This window comes from Dermacentor variabilis, chromosome 11 (genome assembly GCF_050947875.1).
Source record: "Dermacentor variabilis isolate Ectoservices chromosome 11, ASM5094787v1, whole genome shotgun sequence".
Classification (NCBI taxonomy): Eukaryota; Metazoa; Arthropoda; class Arachnida; order Ixodida; family Ixodidae; genus Dermacentor; species Dermacentor variabilis.
The window spans coordinates 85692342-85711200 of NC_134578.1; the positions used below are offsets into that span (position 1 = coordinate 85692342).

At 46.3% G+C, this 18859-nt stretch overlaps 1 long non-coding RNA gene across 1 annotated transcript; it reads left to right on the forward strand.

Moving 5' to 3' along the window:
- Positions 1–6007: 6007 nt before the first annotated feature.
- Positions 6008–18615, forward strand: LOC142563790 (uncharacterized). Its single transcript, XR_012824413.1, has 3 exons — positions 6008–6163; positions 15150–15375; positions 18457–18615. It is a non-coding gene; the product is annotated as an uncharacterized LOC142563790 (long non-coding RNA).
- The last annotated feature ends 244 nt before the right edge of the window (positions 18616–18859 follow it).

Consider the following 18859-nt stretch of genomic DNA (forward strand, 5'->3'; position numbering starts at 1 on the left):
ATGCTATCGCAACGCTCCGTAGCATCTTCACCTCCGAAGCATCCTCCCTTTCCATGGTATAGAATATGTGGTAGGACAGCACCCTGGTAATCCAAGGTCGGCACCATTCTTCGGTAGCATTTGACGTTGGCCCTCTTCCTCATTAGTTCAGGCTGTAAGGTAATGGTGGGATGGGAGCCTTTTGTGGACCTTTCAGCAGTCGGTGTCAACGTTGCATCGACTTCATGGTAGGCGCTCATGGACTGGTGGGGGTTGCCTCGTGGCAAACGTCTAATTGCCGCCTGTGGACGTGCTTAGACGTAACAATGTACTTCTCCGGTCCGTGCATCTGTCAACATACGCAGACGACATCTTCACCTGGCCATCCGGAGGCGACGCGTCTACACGTGCTTGTCAGGCTTCAGAGAGCGGCTACACTGACGTCAAACTACATTCAAGGACGTGGACTAGCGCTCTCATCTGAGAAGCGCTCGCAGGATGCCTTCACACGCAGGGCGATGCAGCCATATGTCATTGAAATCAATGGACAGTTATAAAAATACCCACCGCCTTCTCGGAGTAATAATAGATGGCGACCTCTCCTGGAGCCCTGATTTGCCTACATGATAAAACTCACCATGATCACCCACGTGCTTTGATTTCTTGCGGGAAAACCGTGGGGTGCATCTGCACGAGCGATGCTTCAACTTTATACTGTGCTTTTCCTCGGGTTCATGCGATACAGCATACCTGCGCTGGGCAGGATCCGAAGAACAAACGTACATGCTCTCCAGTCGATTTAAGTTCAAGCACTCAAAATATGCCTTGGCCTTCTGTGATGTGCATCTTCAGCAGCAACTGTCGTCATCGCGTGTGGTCACCCAATTACAACATATATTCGTGCCAGTGCCTTAAGAGTGCACATCAGAGATTTCGCCCGTACTCCATCACACCGCCTGGCCTCACTTCCTGCTTCTAGGCGGCAATCAGTGTTCGGCGATATTATTGCTTCGCATCGTTCAGTGCTTCCCTCGAATTTCACACCTGCAGTTTGGCCTCCATTACCGTTGTGGTGCGTGCATCCCCGTGAAGCCCTTCTAACCATTCCTGTAATCCAGAAGAAAACGCAGTCGCCCATCGTCATTTTTACCCCGACAACAAGCCACATTACTGCACCTGCATGAGGAACACAGTGGGCTTCTTCACAATTACACGGATAGTTCAGCTTCTTCTGCAAGCTCAGCAGGAGCAGTGGTTTATTCTCGCGAAGATCGTCACCCCGAAATTCAAGACATCGCATTTTACATCACCGATGGCTGCAGAACTCGCCACCCTCCGTGTGCTTTAGAAATCGTAACTGCAGAAACATCAGCAACATAGTCAATCTTATCCGACTCTAAGGCTGTTCTCCAATGCATTATCTGGCCATTTCTTCATGGACCGAAGAAGTCGCTGACATAAGACTCCTTCTTCACCACACAATAGAGAAAAAAACACAACACAGCCCATGAGTGGATACAGGGCCATTGCAGTATTTACGGAAACGGCCGTGCAAATAAGGCAGGCCGATCTGCTCATGATGGCCTCCACTGTGTAGCTATACCGTTATGCAGGACAAACGCAGCTAGAAGGCTTCGTTCGCTCGCACGTGAAATTAAGCTTTCACAGTGCAACTCGACGAATTTGCCAACACTTTTCTCCACAGCTTGGATCCGAATCTCCGGTTATGTCTTCCGTCAGGACTATCTAGAACTGAAGAGAGACCTCTGGGCGGCTTGTGGCTTGGCGTCGCCTTTACAGATGCTTACTCATTTCCGATCGGAATGGCCAACAGCCCTACATTCGATAACTGTGGGTGCGAAGAAACGATCACACACCATTTCTGTGAGTGTCCCCGCTTCAGTGCGCCCACGAAAGAACTTTCAAGATTGTTAGACAGTCTTCACAAACGCCTTTTCTCGGAGGAAAGAGGCCTGGGACACTGGTCGAGACCGTCCTCTGCACAGAAGGATTTGAAAGCGTTGTTGCGCTTCTTGTGGAAAAGGGGTCTTAGAGACAGAGTTTAAGTAGTACCGTATTTTAATTTCCTTTTCCCTTTTCTTCTTATGCGATCCTTTCCTGTTTGTAGCACGTCTTTCCTATTACATTTCATTCCTCTCACTCCTTTCTCCAGCACAGTGTAGTCAGCGGGTTTGAGAACTGGCTAACCTCTCTGTCTTTCTGCCTATTCCTGCTTCTATTCCTGCCTTGCGGACAAACATTATGGGGCGTTCGAGCTTATGACAAGAAATATTTAGAGAATAATTCGTGCAGCGAGTTTAAATGTCAGTGAACAAGGTGAATGCATTGCCGCTGTGAAAAATAGACGCGTTTAATACCAGATCACCCACGCCAGATGCGTGTGAATACCGTTCTGTGGCTAGGGCAACACGCAGCTGTTTAAAATGGCAGCGAAGCAGTCATGAAGTTCTGTTAAAATATATCTATGTATTCGCTCTCCGTTTAAGAATATACATAGAAATCACGACATTTCCATTACATTGACATACAGTCACATTATAACTGCATTGTCGACAGCTCAACGCCATGGCGTCCAAACTTCGATTTGTGATACTACACTTCTACCGCTTTGTACAAAGAAGCAAATGCAAGAATATTCACTTTACAATTCAATGTTACAATTCCATTCGATTAAACTTTATTGATAGCTAAATTAGTACAAGAACTGTTGCATACAGGAAGGGGTCCCAATGCAAACACTGCAGGCGGGACCCCTTGCGATGAATTGTAAATCGAGAAATGAAGCGAAAATAACAATGCATACGCGAAAAATTAATAAGCAAATCAAAGACGAAATAACACACAGATGTCATGAATAAACATCCAATAGAAGCAGGTTCCAAAAATTAAAGGAGTACAAAAAACACAAAAGAAAACCGACACACAAATAAAAGAAGTAATACCTTATTATAACATGTCTTCAGGATAAATTTAAATAAATAGGCGCAGACAATCAAATATTATGTCAAGTTAATTAGTACACTGATTTCTTATTCGAATAGGTAGTCCTTCCATTGAGATTTAAAGATCGGCAGGGAGTTACATTGTTTTAAGTCGGTAAGCAGGGAATTCCACAGTGATATAGCAGAAAAAAGAATAGTTTGTTTTCCATAGTGTGTACCTTAGGCAAAAGAAGATTGCCCTTAACAGGAAATGGGTGCAGTTAGCATTACCCAAAATGTATGATGTAATCATATCGAGGTATAGATAGCGCTGAAGTACTCTGAAAAATTATAGACCAAGATTATAGTAGTAAGATGTGGATAAAGGTAATAAGGCATTGTTAATAAAGAACGGGAGAGAATGCGACTGCCGAGGAGCAAAATGAATAATGCGAATAGCCTGTTTTTAAGGATTAGGAGAGATGATAGATGGATATTATAGGTGCTGCCCCAGAATTCAATACCGTAATTGATATGAATGTGAATAAATGCATAATATAGTGTGACAAGCGTTGTGATATAAAAAAAAAGCTCGAGCGCGAATGAGTGCCCGAAGTACTGGTGCGATTTGCCTAATAACTGACAAAATATGATCACGGAATTTAAGCTTGGAGTCAATAACAACACAATTCGATCCCGGATTTCACATGGATGCTAGCGCGCTCATTGTTACCGCGCATTTGCAAATTTTCCGGCGAATGATTTCTGGAATCAATGCGAAACATCTCAAAAAACTGTCGTTTCACTACTTCTGTCAAGTCTTCGCAACGAGTATTAATGCGCAAGCATTCTTTGGCGAGTACCTCAGAGAAACCGCGTCTGCCCGGAACGCCTTGTAACTGCGAAATAAGCGCATAATTGGACAAGACATTTAATTGGTATAGTAGCGTAACTATAGCTGATTGGTAGTATAGAGCACCGACTTTTGGGCCAATTCGTTGCACCTAGCAGATCACGGACAAGCGTGCACAAACAAGGAAAAAGTGAGGAGTAGACAACGTAAGCGCTTCTGTTGTCTACTCCTCACTTTCTCCTTGTTTGTGCGTGCTTGATCATGATCTGCTGTGGTAGTTTAGAATTCATAAATAACATAACCTGTAAGTATTCCTTGGCGAGTAGCCTGTGGAAACCGTACCTGTCCCGTAACACTTTGTAACTGGCAAATGAGTGCGTAATTGGTCAAGCTAAGACATTTAATCGTGATAATGGTGGAACTATAGATGATTCGCAGCTTTAGAATCAATTTTAAAAATCTGGCCACTTCGCCGTCACCTTGACATGGTTATTTCATGCTTTAACAGAATAAAAGTATAACAATAACTGATTGGTAGACGTGGTTTGGCAAAGAGAAAACGCGTTGTGGTAGCGATGAGGCTACATTGATACGATCGCCTTGAAAAGGTCCGATGCCCCGAGTCGAGTGCTTGCAAATGACACCAAATAATCTTAAGCTTGGTGAAACGGACAAGCGGTGCGGAAACGCTGAACGACAACAGGAACATCGTAGGCGGCAGAAGCGACAACGAGAACAGCAACAGCAACTAGGAGATCATCAACAGTGACAAGAGGACAGGAGCTGTTCAGAATTGGGACGGAAACGACTGTATGGGCGACGCTCGATAAAAAAAAAATCCAAAGAAATTCAAAGAATTGTCCGCTAATACGTAGGTATTCTTTGACTTCGGAAAATGCGATGGGTAGACATGCATGAGCTAGCAGGCATAAGTAAGGAAAAGCGACCTAACATCATCATCATGATCATCAGCCTGGTTACGCCCACTGCAGGGCAAAGGCCTCTCCCATACTTCTCCAACTACCCCGGTGATGTAATAATTGTGGCCATGTTGCCCCTGCAAACTTCTTAATCTCATCCGCCCACCTAACTTTCTGCCGCCCTCTGCTACGCTTCCCTTCCCTTGGAATCCATTCCGTAACTCTTAATGACCATCGGTTATCTTCCCTCCTCATTACGTGTCCTGCCCATGCCCCACCCCCCCATTTCTTTTTCTCGATTTCAACTAAGATATCATTAACTCGCGTTTGTTCCCTCACCCAATCTGCCCTTTTCTTATCCCTTAACGTTACACCTACCATTCTTCTGTCCGTAGCTCGTTGCGTCGTCCTCAATTTAAGTAGAACCTTTTTCGTAAACTTCCAGGTTTCTGCCCCGTACGTGAGTGCTGGTAAGACACAGCTGTTATAAACTTTTCTTTTGAGGGATAATGGCAACCTGCTGTTCATGATCTAAGGATGCCTGCCAAACGCACCCCAGCCCATTCTTACTTTTCTGATCATTTCAGTCTCATGATCCGGATCCGCAGTCACTACCTGTCCTAAGTAGATGTATTCCCTTACCACTTCCCGTGCCTCACTAACTATCGTAACATCCGAGCCTTACCCGCCATGGTTGCTGAGTGGCTATGGTGTTGGGCTCCTGAGCACGAGGTGCGGGATCGAATCCCGGCGGCTGCATTTCGATGGGTGCGAAAACACCCGTGTACTTATATTTAGGTGCACGTTAAAGGAACCCAGGTGGTCGAAATTACCGATGTCCTCTAGTACGGCGCGCCTCATTATCAAAAAGTTGTTTTGCCACGTAAAACCGGATAATTAAAGAAAACATCCGAACCAATGAATGCTTACGCATTAGTAGACATATCGCAAAATTTCTCTAGCACGTTTTTCTGTTTCCTTATTTTGTATGAGCAATGAAGAAATACCAACATCCATCTAGTGGCTTTAACCTTTTATATAGCCTTGTTGCCTAAAAGATCGCCCATTTCATTTTAACTATCCCGCCACTCTCTTAAGGGCATTATCTGCAATGCAAGCAATAACTATTATTATTCTATCCCCACTTACCCATGTTCTTTCATACATCCGAAAAGCCACTACTGAATATAACAAAAAGCAGGTCGAACTGATACTTCTGTGGAATTAAGAAGTCCTTTTCAACAACACTTGGTCAAAAGCATTGTGAACGGCCTTCCATGAGCAAGACGTCCGCCAGAATACATACACCTATATAAGCAGTGAAGCGTTCTCCTTTGACCAACTTTCCTGTCTGTTGTAGCGCCGCGATGTTGATAGCGAAAACTTTATCAAATCTCGAGATCTCAGTGACGATGATTTTGCTGTCCTTGTTAACTGGATGTTCCAGTGCAGATATAGACTGGGGTTATGTAAGTACAGTGCGGGTGTTAAACTATATCTGTATTGCACTGTTTGAGAACTGAACTCCTTTTGTGAAAACGATAGTTGTGCATTGTTTTATTAATAACCTACTTATTTTACATCCCTGCTATGATCCCACCATGCTCTTAGCTGCGGTATATAATATTCGTAACGTCGTATTAAACGCTACGGCGCGAAAGGCAGAACACTTGGCCAAATCACAATCTCATCGCGAGCAAATGCTAGAAGTCGTGACTTTCTTAGTATTCGCCCATTACCAAAGTTCTCGGCGTCGAGGAATTTGGCCCACACTAGTGTCCTGTCTGCTTAACCGAATAAGCCGAGTGAAAAAAAAACACATCCGCCATGACTGTCAATGTAAGCGAACAGCACAACGCTTCTGTAAAGCTATCAACTTTATTGAAAGAACGATGCCCTTGAAGGCTTAGAGTTACTGCGCGAAGTACGTCTATGCGTCGTTTGTTCTTACAACGCATAATGTCGCAGAGCACAAAGTATGGAGCATATCTGTATGGAGCGAGTCGAACCGAAAAAAAAACCTGGATGGGTTCGGGTTCAGCGAGCTCCCATGTTGTTCCGGTCTAGTTCCGGTTACAAGGAATAGAAATTTATAACGGCTTGCGAACTCGTTCACAACACTGAACCGGTTCGGCACAGTAAACGTTACCCTGCCTTATGGTGACCTACTGCGCGGTGGTAGACTTTTTTGCCATGGCGCATGCGCATGCTTAGTCAGATGACGGATGCAGTGGGCTGCCTCGCACGTGGAAGACATACATCAAAGTTTTCGTTTCCTCGCTGGTTTCAAGCGGGTTAGGCATCTCTGGGATTTGGCTATTTTCTAACCTGTTAACAAAAGGCGCAATTCTGTCAACTTGGAATGTCGCGCGAACCTGAAAACGGCATCACAGTGTACGTCTCAGCGAGACAAGAAGCGAGAACTAGTCTCTGGGTATTTAATATTAACGGCACGCGCGTAAATAGCACCGTTTTCGTAAACATTAACCGCATCGCGATAGGTAGCCAAGACAGCTGCGAATCCAAAGTGACCGCGAATTCAAAGCAGCGCGCATGGAGATACGAGCGGCCACTTTCACAGATGGCGCCGGCGTGCCGACTACGGCACTGGCGCTCCACGGAGGCCCCCACGCTAACTGGTTGCTGCTGAAGTCGTTCGCGAAAGTTACCAGCAGCTTGGCCGCGGCCACATTGGTCTCCGCTCATCGAGTTGCTTCATGCGGCAGCACCGAGTTCTGGTGTTGTCGTGACCTCGGTGCTTCGGCTTGTCGCCTCCGTCTGCATCGACGCCGAGCGATGTCGAGTGATGCCAGGCGACGAAGCGCCAGAAAACGCCGGCAAGAACGCTGAATGTCGGGTGGCCTTTACTGTATTAGAGCGCAACTCTTCGGCGCCCGTCCCTGCGTCGGCGTCCCTCGGTGTAACCGAGGCAGCGAGCACAGCGAAGGATGCAATAGCGAATGCGGTGCGCAGCGGGTGATTGGAAGGTGCCGATAGCGAAGAGAGTGCGAGGAGGAAAGCGCGCAATGACGGTGCAGGGAAGCACGAGGAGAAAAGCGGAGGAGGAGAGTATGGCGAAAGGCAGGGGAGGAAAGCGGAAGCCCGCACGAGACGTGCTTGACGGCAGCAACCAGGCATGCGGCAAGCGCGTCCACCGATACCCTATATGGAAACCAAGCGCTGGCATGTGCTTCAGACCGACTGCGCATGTGCAAACTGCTCGCTCTCCTGTTGTGTTTATGGATCCAGAAGAACCTTGCAGGACTTGTTTTGAAGAGTTTGTACACTTGGGATGACGAACGAACGGTTCAAGTCGTGAAACACCGTGGCGCACAAGCGCATAGCAAACAAGGACCGTGAAACTGACCACGCCGGCCAACACTCGGATTCCGTTAACGGCAGAAAGCGAAAACTTCACGGAGCGCGCTTTTACCTTACGGCGTCATATTAGAGCGAGGAGGAAGCAAAGCTTGGTTTAAATGACCTGAAAGAAGTGCGGTAAACTGATAGCATGATCGCACATCACGTGGCGTCAGGCCGGCGGCGGGCGCGCGCGGGGACAAGCGAAGATGAGGGAGTTACGAGGGAGATGAGAGAGAGGACGAGGGAAGCGGAGTTGCAAGGAGGGGCGGGAGAACAGCGGATTTGGTTTCCCGCCCGCCTGATGCATGCGCTAATTACCTCTGCCACCCAAAGTCACTGGAACGTGGAAAGTACCGCAGCCCTTTTCTCTTTGCCCCCACGCTGCCGATTGGTCAGTTGCCGTCAGGTGATCACTTGCCGCCATAGATGGTCCACGCCGCGCCGGAGCGGCCGCGCAGACGAAAGCATCGCTTGCACACGCGCCGCGCGTTATGAGCCATCGACGAGTCCAGATTTTGCTTTCATGCAATTTATTACATATGTAACTTTCGTAGAGTTAAAACGAACGGAAATGCCCGGGTGCTGCGCTTTCCAGTGCAGCAACCACCGATCGAGAGACCGGGAAAGCGTTCTTGCGATACCAAGCGGGAAGAACTACATCAAGAGCCGTGCTATCTCGCTGCACAGGATAAAGTGCGACAAGTTCACTCCCACGAGGTGGATTTGATGGCATCGAAAAACTGAGAAGCTTTGCGGTATCAACGAACTGCCTAAACGACATAATGCGATCGAGAAGCCTCTTCACAAGTTTTGCTTTGCAGGCTGCTGTTTGCCTCGCGCAAGAAAAGCGAGGAGATATTCAGAAATGGGCAGAACCGAGCATAATGTGGCTCGAAGAGCGTCGGAATGCGGGAGGCTGGGTGAAAGAAAAAAAGAAAGGTTGACAGCCGCTTCAGCACATGCTATACAGGATGAAGGCCAAAGCCTGTGCACTCACGAGATATTCATTAAATTACTTTGACATTCTCATTCGAAGGAGTTGTTACTTCCTATTACTTGTTTTCTCTTTACTTGTTTTCCCTTTACTAGTTCTCTTTTCCGGCTGCCTAGACACCGTCACTAGTTATGCGTGATTATTTGCATGTTAGAATGGTCGTGAAAAGTCCACAAAGACCATAAGGGTGCATACGCATGTTCACTGAATGATTCTTTTATTTAGCACTTTAATCGACAAGGGTAGCTATATAATGTGTATTCTACTTTCTTGTAGCGCAGGCAGAATGAAAGAGCACGCAAAGGCAAATTAGACAAATGCAGAGCGCTAACTTTCAACAACAAATTTCAAAGGGTGTCCGTTCCACGCAAACAGATATAACCGAGCTCTGTTATTAATTAAGAAATCGATGGCTTATTGGCGCATGCTTTTGGATTTTGGTGCCATAGCGCCGGACGGTCGTCGGATTTTTCAACCCGTCATCATGTAATGAGAAAACCACTAAAGTGAAGATCTATCGAACTATCAATGTCGAATATTGAAGTGTACATTTTCTCGTGTGCTCTTTATTACTCCTTAAAACAATGCGAACGTAGCCAGGGTAACTCTGCTTTAGGATCCCTTTTCTTGTACTGCTGCCCGGGACCGTTTATCTTCGTCGAAGTCGATCTGCATCCATCGTTTGGAGCGTGGGTAAATCAGCTGCCACCTTAAACAGCGATTACATCCACTCTTATAAACGATGCGCGGCAGCGGCTTGCTACCCAGTCAGTCTAAAAGTCCTGTGTGACACACGAGCATCGGGTTCATTTTGCATTTAGAACGAGTTCCATATAGTTGAACGCTTCGCTTTCCGAGTACATGTAGTTATGTCGAATATAGCTCAGCGAAGTGCGGTTTTGTTTGTGCATTTCACAGGGCCCACTGCGACAACCATCGTGCCGTTCTTCACTGTAGCAAGTCTAGAATACCCGCGGAATAGCTCCTCGCTTTTTCCGCAACGCGTCGAATAGCTGTGAGTTAGTTACGAGGGCGAAACCGTCAATGTAGACAAACCCGGGATTCACGTAGGCCTGCAACGTATAAAATGCTTAAAACACGAGTAATGTTGCCTACATAAGCGCGTTATTAAGCAATTTAGTAAACTCCTTGGATAGCTTCCCAACGTGCACGAAGCTTATGGGTAAGGTGAACAGAAGACAGGACGGCCGTTCGAATGCCGGTCCTGTTGGTGATTATCTTCTTGCAATTTGGAGCCTGTAAATATCTTCCGATCGTACTTACTGCTTCGCACGCATAGTAGATGCACCATCTCATCTTTTATCGGCAGGACTATGAGACGTGTCGATTTGCGATGATGTCGCTATATATATATATATACGCTGATCATAGCTACATATAGCTGATGTGCTGCCGCCCAAGAGACGCGTTGGACCAAATCTGGCGACAACAGCCCAGTGTTGGCCGCACGCGCTCCGGCGGTTGCACCCTTAGAAGACTTTACACCCTTTGGGGCTTATCTTGTCCCACAACAATAACCGTCATCTGCCTTGCTTGCGTGTCCTGCCTTGAGAACTCGGCGCTCCCTACTTTCCTGTCGAGAGTGCTGTGTCGAGCTGATAACGTGCAAGCAATCGTGACTAAGAAGTACCGGGCTCGCAGCGTTAAAGAGAGGAAATGCGGGCCAGACAGATAACTATTATCGTTGTGGGAGAAAATGAGCCCCAAAGGGTGTAAATTTTCTAAGAGTGTATGCGGTACTTTCGAGGTTCCATTGACTTCACTGCCACCGTAGCGACGGAGATTCCCAGGTCGAACGGCGGCAGCACGCTCGGCGTGCGCTCGCCCGCCTTGTATGCGTAGCCACGTTGGTTCAGAGCTTCATTTCACATAGCTATGTGTGACGGCGCACCAGGCCCTAATATAGGGCGTGGAAGAGTGAGAAAATACGTCATGGCGGAAGAGGCTAGAGCAGCTCGAAATGCCGCTCGTCGTAACCGCCGTCGAGAGGAAGCGGCTATGGATGAAGCTACGGCAGCGCCCGACGGGAACAACACCCGGCCCTAGTGCGACGCAGGCGCTCTGGGAATTGCAGAATTGGTGGAGAGAGCTGCCAGTGCAGCAGCGGTCTCTCTAAATTTTCATTGAAGGGTGAGGGTACCAACGGGGGTGGACAGGAGGCTCCTGGCGATGGCGAGCGAGGGAACCGAGCTTCAGACGGTGCTTTCTAGGAGGCTGGTCAAGGGGTGACAGATGCGGCCGCTGTGCAGATCACAGAAGGGCGACACAGCCGAGCGACGGCAAAGTACAAAAAAGACTTTTTGTACAATCCTCTTGGTGCAATGTGGGATGTGGCAGACCGCATTTGGTTAGAAATGTCAATATAAAGACGGACAGTATAACGGACCGAAAGTTCGACAGCGTATCAGCAGAAAGTTCAACAGAAAGTTCAACAGTAGAACATCAGAGCGCTCATCAGAAAGTTCTACAGCACATCAGCACAGCGTTCATTGAAAAGTTCAACAGCACATGAGCAGAAAGTTCAACAGAAAGTTCAGCAGATCAACAGAACGTCCAACTGGGCTTTCGCCTTCACCTTCTTGAGAAAGTTCTAAGCATCTCCCGTATTTTTTGTGCGTGTGGCCTCTGTCTCTAACTGCGTCACCGCTCACAAAAATGTATGGCTACTTTGCGGCATGATCTTAAGATGAACAGATTGCAGGCTAAATGTCAACAAGCGGGCATTTTTCACGATTGCAGTGCGCCGACAAGATTGCAAGCACTGACGATGGTTAATAGTTTGTAACACAGCAATTATTTAAAAATGAACATATTGCAAGGTCACTAGGCTACTTAAAGCAAGAAGGACTAGGTTTAGGCAAATTCATGTACTACCCATCATTCCCATGCTGCCTGAGCTGTCCTACTTGCAGCTCCCAATAAACACTAGTGCCACAGTTCCCTCCAGTAATTGTATGAAACGCTATGCTTCATGCACAGCGCTATAACCGGGCCCACGGTGTGCGAGGGGCTGTGGGCGGGAGTTCATAGATGAAAAAATGGACGGAAAAAGAAGCTGCGGCGACAATTGCTCTTGTAAGAAGCAACCACTTATGTCTGCCTATATATGCAGAGCGAACTGCCTAACACGCTTCATGTGTTTGTGCACCACCACTACAACCAGTTGCTACACTCACAAATTCCTTACATTTCCTTTACCTACATAGTAGCAAAAGCTTAAAGATAAGTTCTAAGAAAAACTGTTATGTATCGAGTGTGCTTTACGGTAGTGAATGTATAATTCTTACATAGAGTGGAACCTAACTAAAAGCCAACGAAGTTTGCAAAGGTTTCTCCTTCAGATGGAGGTGACTCAAATAAGTAGGAAGGAACACTAGAAAATATACAAATTCAATATATGTGCACTAACGGAGGCAACCAGATGATGTCATAAAGTGGTAAAGAGCTTGTCTTTGTAAGAGTATTATTTATCTGCTTAAAATATAGTACCCCATTATGACCAACATGATTTGTCACAGCAGCGCGAAGTCAGCCCATCTGCTGAGATAGATAAGCGTAATATAGGCTGGTCTCTACGAAAATGGTATTGCTCGTGTCCTGTGTCGAGCACTCAACGAGCAGTTGTATAAGCTCTGTTTAAGGGCTGAAGACTGAGCAAACCGTTTCTGCTTCTTGCGCTGTACTGAGTACATTGACTTTTTAAATGTTATCTACACCTGTCAAGTCGTAAAGTGAAAGCAATAAACATTATTAAGAACAACAAATTTGTTTCTAAGGGGCCAGTGTCCCAAGAAAGCCACGCTAGTAATCCATGTTGCGAACTCCATAAGAATGTCGGTTCAATAATTCGCGCCTTATTGAGTCCACTTGACAAGCGAAGTAATATTACATAATTTATATTGCAATCCATGTTCTTGCTATCCTATCGACTACACATCATCCGTAAAATATGTCGGTTTGCGTTTTGACAGCGATCACTCATGGAATTCGCATGTTTCTTATATCTGTCAGAGGATTCACTCAGTGCTTTGCTTACTCTATAAAGTAAGCCTCATGCCGATATCAGCCAGGAAAACCACAGCGCACGCGTTGGGCTACAGTGTTGTCCGATATGGAATTACTGCCTACGGACACTGCGCTCTTCATTGGCAAAAAAATAACGCGCTAATGCGCTCCCTTTCAAAAGTTATAGGTTATGGCTGATGTCTTGAAGGCAACACCGACATTTTCAAGGTATTATCAATGTCACATTTTTCTTCGGTTTTACTGCATACAATAGCCCTGATACATTTCTGGGAGAATCGCTATAAAGTACCTTATGTAACTCCCCGTAGTCTTAGACCAGAATGGCGTTGTCAAATACCTCGTTGTGCAACAAAATACCGCAAAATAATGCGCGAATACTATGTTGCTGCGTTGATTAATTATTTACCTTGTAACGTGCTGCAGTCCATATCAAAATATAAGCCCAAGAAAGCACTAAAACGTGCGCATTTGAGCGGTTATAAGATATAAAGAAATAAACCTCACTTACATCCTCCTGTCTTACGCCTATGGAGTGGCTTTGGTCAAAAATGTGATGAGACAGTTTGTTTCTGCAAAGGTTTCATTGGAGCATTTCTGTTTTTTCTTAACTCACTCTGTTGTTTATAATCATCTACTCATTTTTACCGTGCCGTGCAAAATAATCGTGTGGCATGGTGATAATTGTACGCGCCAGATGTGCTTCTCAAACCTATATGTGTGCATATGCGTACATGTATTATAAATGCGTATAACGTGTGTATCAGTATATGTATAACCATTTATCGCTTCCTTGTATCTCTTTTTTTTCTTTTTTTTTCTTTCCGCTATTGATATTGTAACAGTTTGTATGCTGCCTGTCACGCTCTGCCAGTCAAGCCCAATGTGGCTTTGGCAGGCCTGATGACTGTATTAGGTGTTATATAAATAATAAAAAGTTCGTTGTTGTTGTTGTTGTTGTTGTTGTTGTTGTTGTTGTTGTTGTTGTTGTTGTTGTTGTTGTTGTTGTTGTTGTTGTTGTTGTTGTTGTTGTTGTTGTTGTTGTTGTTGTTGTTGGGCAGTGCTAATAGTGTTTATTAGATGTGCAGTCCGGTCCAGCGTTGGATCTCTATCAGAAGGGCCCAGCCAATATTCGCGCCACGCTGTTAACGTTAGGCCATCCTTGAGCCAGGAATATGATGGGAACCGCTCATATCGGAGTCACGCCGCTAACCTTAAGCCGTAATTCGGCCAGCAACTGGCCACACGTTTCGAACGTTCGCACGAGTTGACGTGTCGTCTGGGTCCGTCCGCAGTCACTGTGTCCGTCTCCCGCATGACTAGAACGTCGTTTTGTGCTATCTCCGAAGCCATGACAATTTTTTCTGCCTCCTCAAAAGCTACCTTTCCGCGCGTTAATAGACGGCGACGCGTGTTGTCGTGCCACATTCCGTCGACTATTTCGGTATCGCAGTATACCGACTATTTAGTATAGTATAGTATAGACTATAGTATACCGACCGGTACCGGTATACCGACGCAGTATACCGGTACCGGTATACCGACGCAGTATACCGGTACCGGTATACCGACTATTTCGGTATACGGTGCAATCAGTTGCCGAAGTTGCAACTTTCGGCCAGTGTCCGCAGAGGTCGGGGATGTAGTCTAGAAGGCTCTCTCCATCCCGTTGTTTGCGCATGAAGAACGGGAAAGTTGCTGCTATTTCGTCAACCTGAAGATTGTACTGTTCCTCCATATAACCAACGACGTCAGCAAACGTTAGGCAGATCACCGAGATTAGTGGACAGCGCCCTTCTTTGCCACACGGTAAAGAAAGCCCGTGTCGTCAAGATTAATCGGGAGTCCCCCACTACGGCGTGCCTCATAATCATGTCGCTGTTTTGGCACGTAAAACTCCAGAAGGTTGCTCAATTTTCATTGCGTACGCTCGATGCCACAGAAGGTCATCTTTTGTAACACTAGCTACACAGGTATGAAACGAAAACGTGATCTTCAAAAATTAGCGCCTTTGTCTTTCGCTGTGAAATCAAGACTGATCGCTCTCTCAACAGGATGACGACGACTACGACGAAGTTGAAGGAAGGTCTTGCACTTCGAGCGCAGACTGCGAGCCATTCACGTATTATTGTTGCGTGATACAAGGCTATCGGTATAGATATGGAGCCTGCAATGCTCGAGGCCAGCTTGGGGACAGGTGTAGTAATGCGCTTGTAAGAAATAACGAGTATAATAACTACTACGCCCCATATCTGTACCAGTGCCCCTGTGTGCAACCAGGTAGGTGACTCCATTATATCCGGCCTAGTCTCTTCGTGATATCTATTAGAATTATAGTGCTACGGCTACCCTTAGCAATGACAACGGCCTTGAAAAGGCAAAAAGACGACCACAATGTCGCAATGTCTGCATGCCCAAACCGGTCTGAGATTCGATATTTGCCGCTGTGTATTTTCTCAAGCGAACTCACTAACAAGTTGTGCGAATTGATTCATTCATTGAAAACTTTATTATTGCACCGAGATGGGGTGCCCGCCTCTTAGCCTACACATAAGTAGGGAGGGGGGGAGGACGAAGCAGTCCCCGCGGGTTTTAGGACGGTCAGTCTTCACGGCCTCAACGGCCAGGCGGATTGCTCGACGCTGGTCGTCTTCAGCCTCGCTCTGGAGCAAGGCCTCCCAGGCTTCTCTACTGTCAATGTTTTCCTTGGCCCCTGGGGAGCCAGCACACTCCCATATTATATGGCCTAGCGTACCTTGTTGCTTACAAATTTTGCAGAGGGCGTCGTTATAGTCCCTCGTCTGTATTGAGTAGATCCAATGTGGTGACGTATAATTGTTTCCCTGGAGGCTCCGACAAATGCGAGCGTCCTTCAGAGAGAGAGACCGATGAGGAGGCGGAAAGATTCTTTTTTCGGCTTTGTAATGATCTACAATTTCCCTGTACGTAATGATGATATCTTTGATCCTTGGAACTGGCTGCTCTAGAGTTGTCCGGTAGTAGAGTGCTCGGGCGAGCTCGTGAGCGGCTTCGTTACATGGGACTCCTTCATGGGCCGGAACCCAGATAAAAGTTATGTCCCTCCTAGGAGGGTTCTTGAGTAGAATTTGGAGGGCCTCTTCCGAGATTCTCCCTTTGTTAAAATTTCGGATAGCTAATTAGCTTTCGCATAATATGACTCCCGCTTTTGTACCCGCACAAGCGCGCGCTACTGCAACCTCCTCGGCTGTACAGGCGTCCCTCGTGCACGTGGAGCACGCTATCTTAACGCACCCGTCGCCATTAACCACCGTTCATACCGCAGCCCCTTCTCTGTACGCTATTTTATGCGCCGGTGTGTTTTTAAGTTTATTTACTAGAGGCTTAGCCCTGTGAGCTCTCCTCTCTTTGTTGTCGATAGGATTCACATCTTTAGGTAAGGGGGCGATTCGGAAGCGTTTACGCACGTCCAACGGAATGTCCTTCTTTGGAAAAGAAAGCTTTGTTTTCAAGTGTTAAATGTTCATTAACGAAGACAGGGTTCTCTTTTGCTGTTGCGAGGCCAATATCACTCAGGCAGAGTCTAGCTTTCCATGCTTTCGCGACGAACTCAGCTTTCTTCGTTCTCGAGCAGAAGCGAGCGATGATATTTTTATGTTCTGCTTTAGTAGGAACACGATGAACAACGTCGAGGTCGGTGGCCGTTACTGGGCAACCAATTTTGTTGCCAATAGTTTGTATGACTGTCGCACAGTCCTCTCCTTGTGTGCAAGGAATGCCTTTAATCTCGACGTTGTTCAATCGAGAATATTGCTCGAGTTCACCAGCTTTCTTTGTGAGAGTGTTGTTTGCTTTTAAAACTTTGTTTTCAGCTTTTAGCTCATTGTTTTGGGCACTCAGCTTTTCGACGAGTTTGCTTAGCAATCCCACGCTAGTTTCCAAGCTATCAGTTCTTTTCTTAAGTTCTACGACGTCTATGCCTGCTCGCCTTCAGCGGAAATTTCGCAAAAATGTCATCAAGGAGTCTTTCGCTTACATTTCCAAGCTTGGATTCAATGTCATCAATGCTTTTGGCGAGTTCCGCATTTGTAGGCATTGTTCACCGACCAGGCACGGAAGGCCGTGCGAGACGACGCAGGCTTAGCAGTACAAGTTAACACAAGTTCAGCAGCAATATTGGGCAGCGCTGCAGCAATATCGGAATTACAAATGACAACGATATATACGCATATGACTAACCTGCAGATGCAAAGAACATTGCTCAGTGTGTGTTCCCGTTGCCACAACCGCTGCCGGAATCGGCACAGCGTTAGCGCTCGTTCAGATACCTCTTAAAATATAGTTAACAAAACAGGGAAAAAAAGCTGCCGTCACGGAATTCGTATAACCGTCCGTATGGAAATTCTATGCTGCACACGAGGTTACAGGAAGCTGGAAAGCGAACACTTAAAGCGCGCCGCCTTGCTATGCGTGCATACACTCTGCGAAAGGTCGTCTGCTGCGCTCGAGCGGTGAAGGCGGCGCCACGGTCGAGGAGGGAGCGTGAAAGAGAGGAGAAACAAGGAGGAGGGAAGGCGGAGGAGGATAGGGTCGCTACTTGCGAAGTTTAAGGGACTTTAAGGGACACTACTGAATACGTATTGCTTCCGGAATACAATGCTGCCCCCCTCCTTCCCTTCACCCCGGAGCCTAGCGCGTGACGAAAGATGGCACGCCTCCTTCCCGCTTCCTTGCGCGCGCGAAATTCAACCGCCATCGTTATCTCACCGCCACGCACTTTCTCGCGCATATAGCATACGGCACGCGGGGATCGTGTTATCGCCCTTGGACTTTACACGGAACATCACGGCGACGAAGACGACATAAATGCGCCTTGAGTGTCCATATACGAATGACACCCATACGCTCGCGCGTAACCCACGTTCCCGAAGTGAAATGTCACTGAATTTTTTTACGTGTGTGCGTTTACGATTTTTGTGGAATTTTTGTCACATTTCATGGTCTGTTTTACTGAATTAAATGCGATATCACTACTTATTTCTTCACACATGTAAACGTTGGTCGAATATATATGCTGCAGTAGTTCGTACGGCACATATATTAATATTTGCACATATGAGAAATTTTCCTGTCTAGAATAATTTTTGTACACACCATTGCTGTCATTGCAATTTTTTCATTGCAATACTTTTAAGCCTTTTTAGGAGCAAACATTCCAGCACTACGATCGCACTCACAGAGCAGTGCAAACGCGTACAAATCCAACAGCAGCACATTTCTGCGAGAGTGCTTAATAGTTATACTATCAAGCTACATGTTAACGCAGCAGGTATGCTTTGGTCATACTCAGGGAATCTTTTCGTTGCCTTATATCATTTTCAGGTTATGTTTGTCACCGGACTAGTGGACACCATCGATATGGTACTTGTCAATATTACCATCCGATAAAGCGGGCCTGAGATGCAATTTGGAACTTGTGAAGCTCAACAAACACACATTACGACACATTTTAAAGTAAAAAGGAAAGCTCATAGATATATATATATATATATATATATGTGTGTATATATATATATGCAGCAATTTGGAATCCCGATGGGCAAAATAAATACTTGTCTGGGAAAGAATGTGCCATGGAATGGTTTGTACAGACTCAGTGTTTTCGTCGCCTCATTTCATTTGAACACTATATTTGTCAACGTACTCATGGGAACAGTCGATATGGTACATGCCAACATAACTATGAAATCAAGCGAGCTGAGACCTAATGGAGAACTTATGAAAC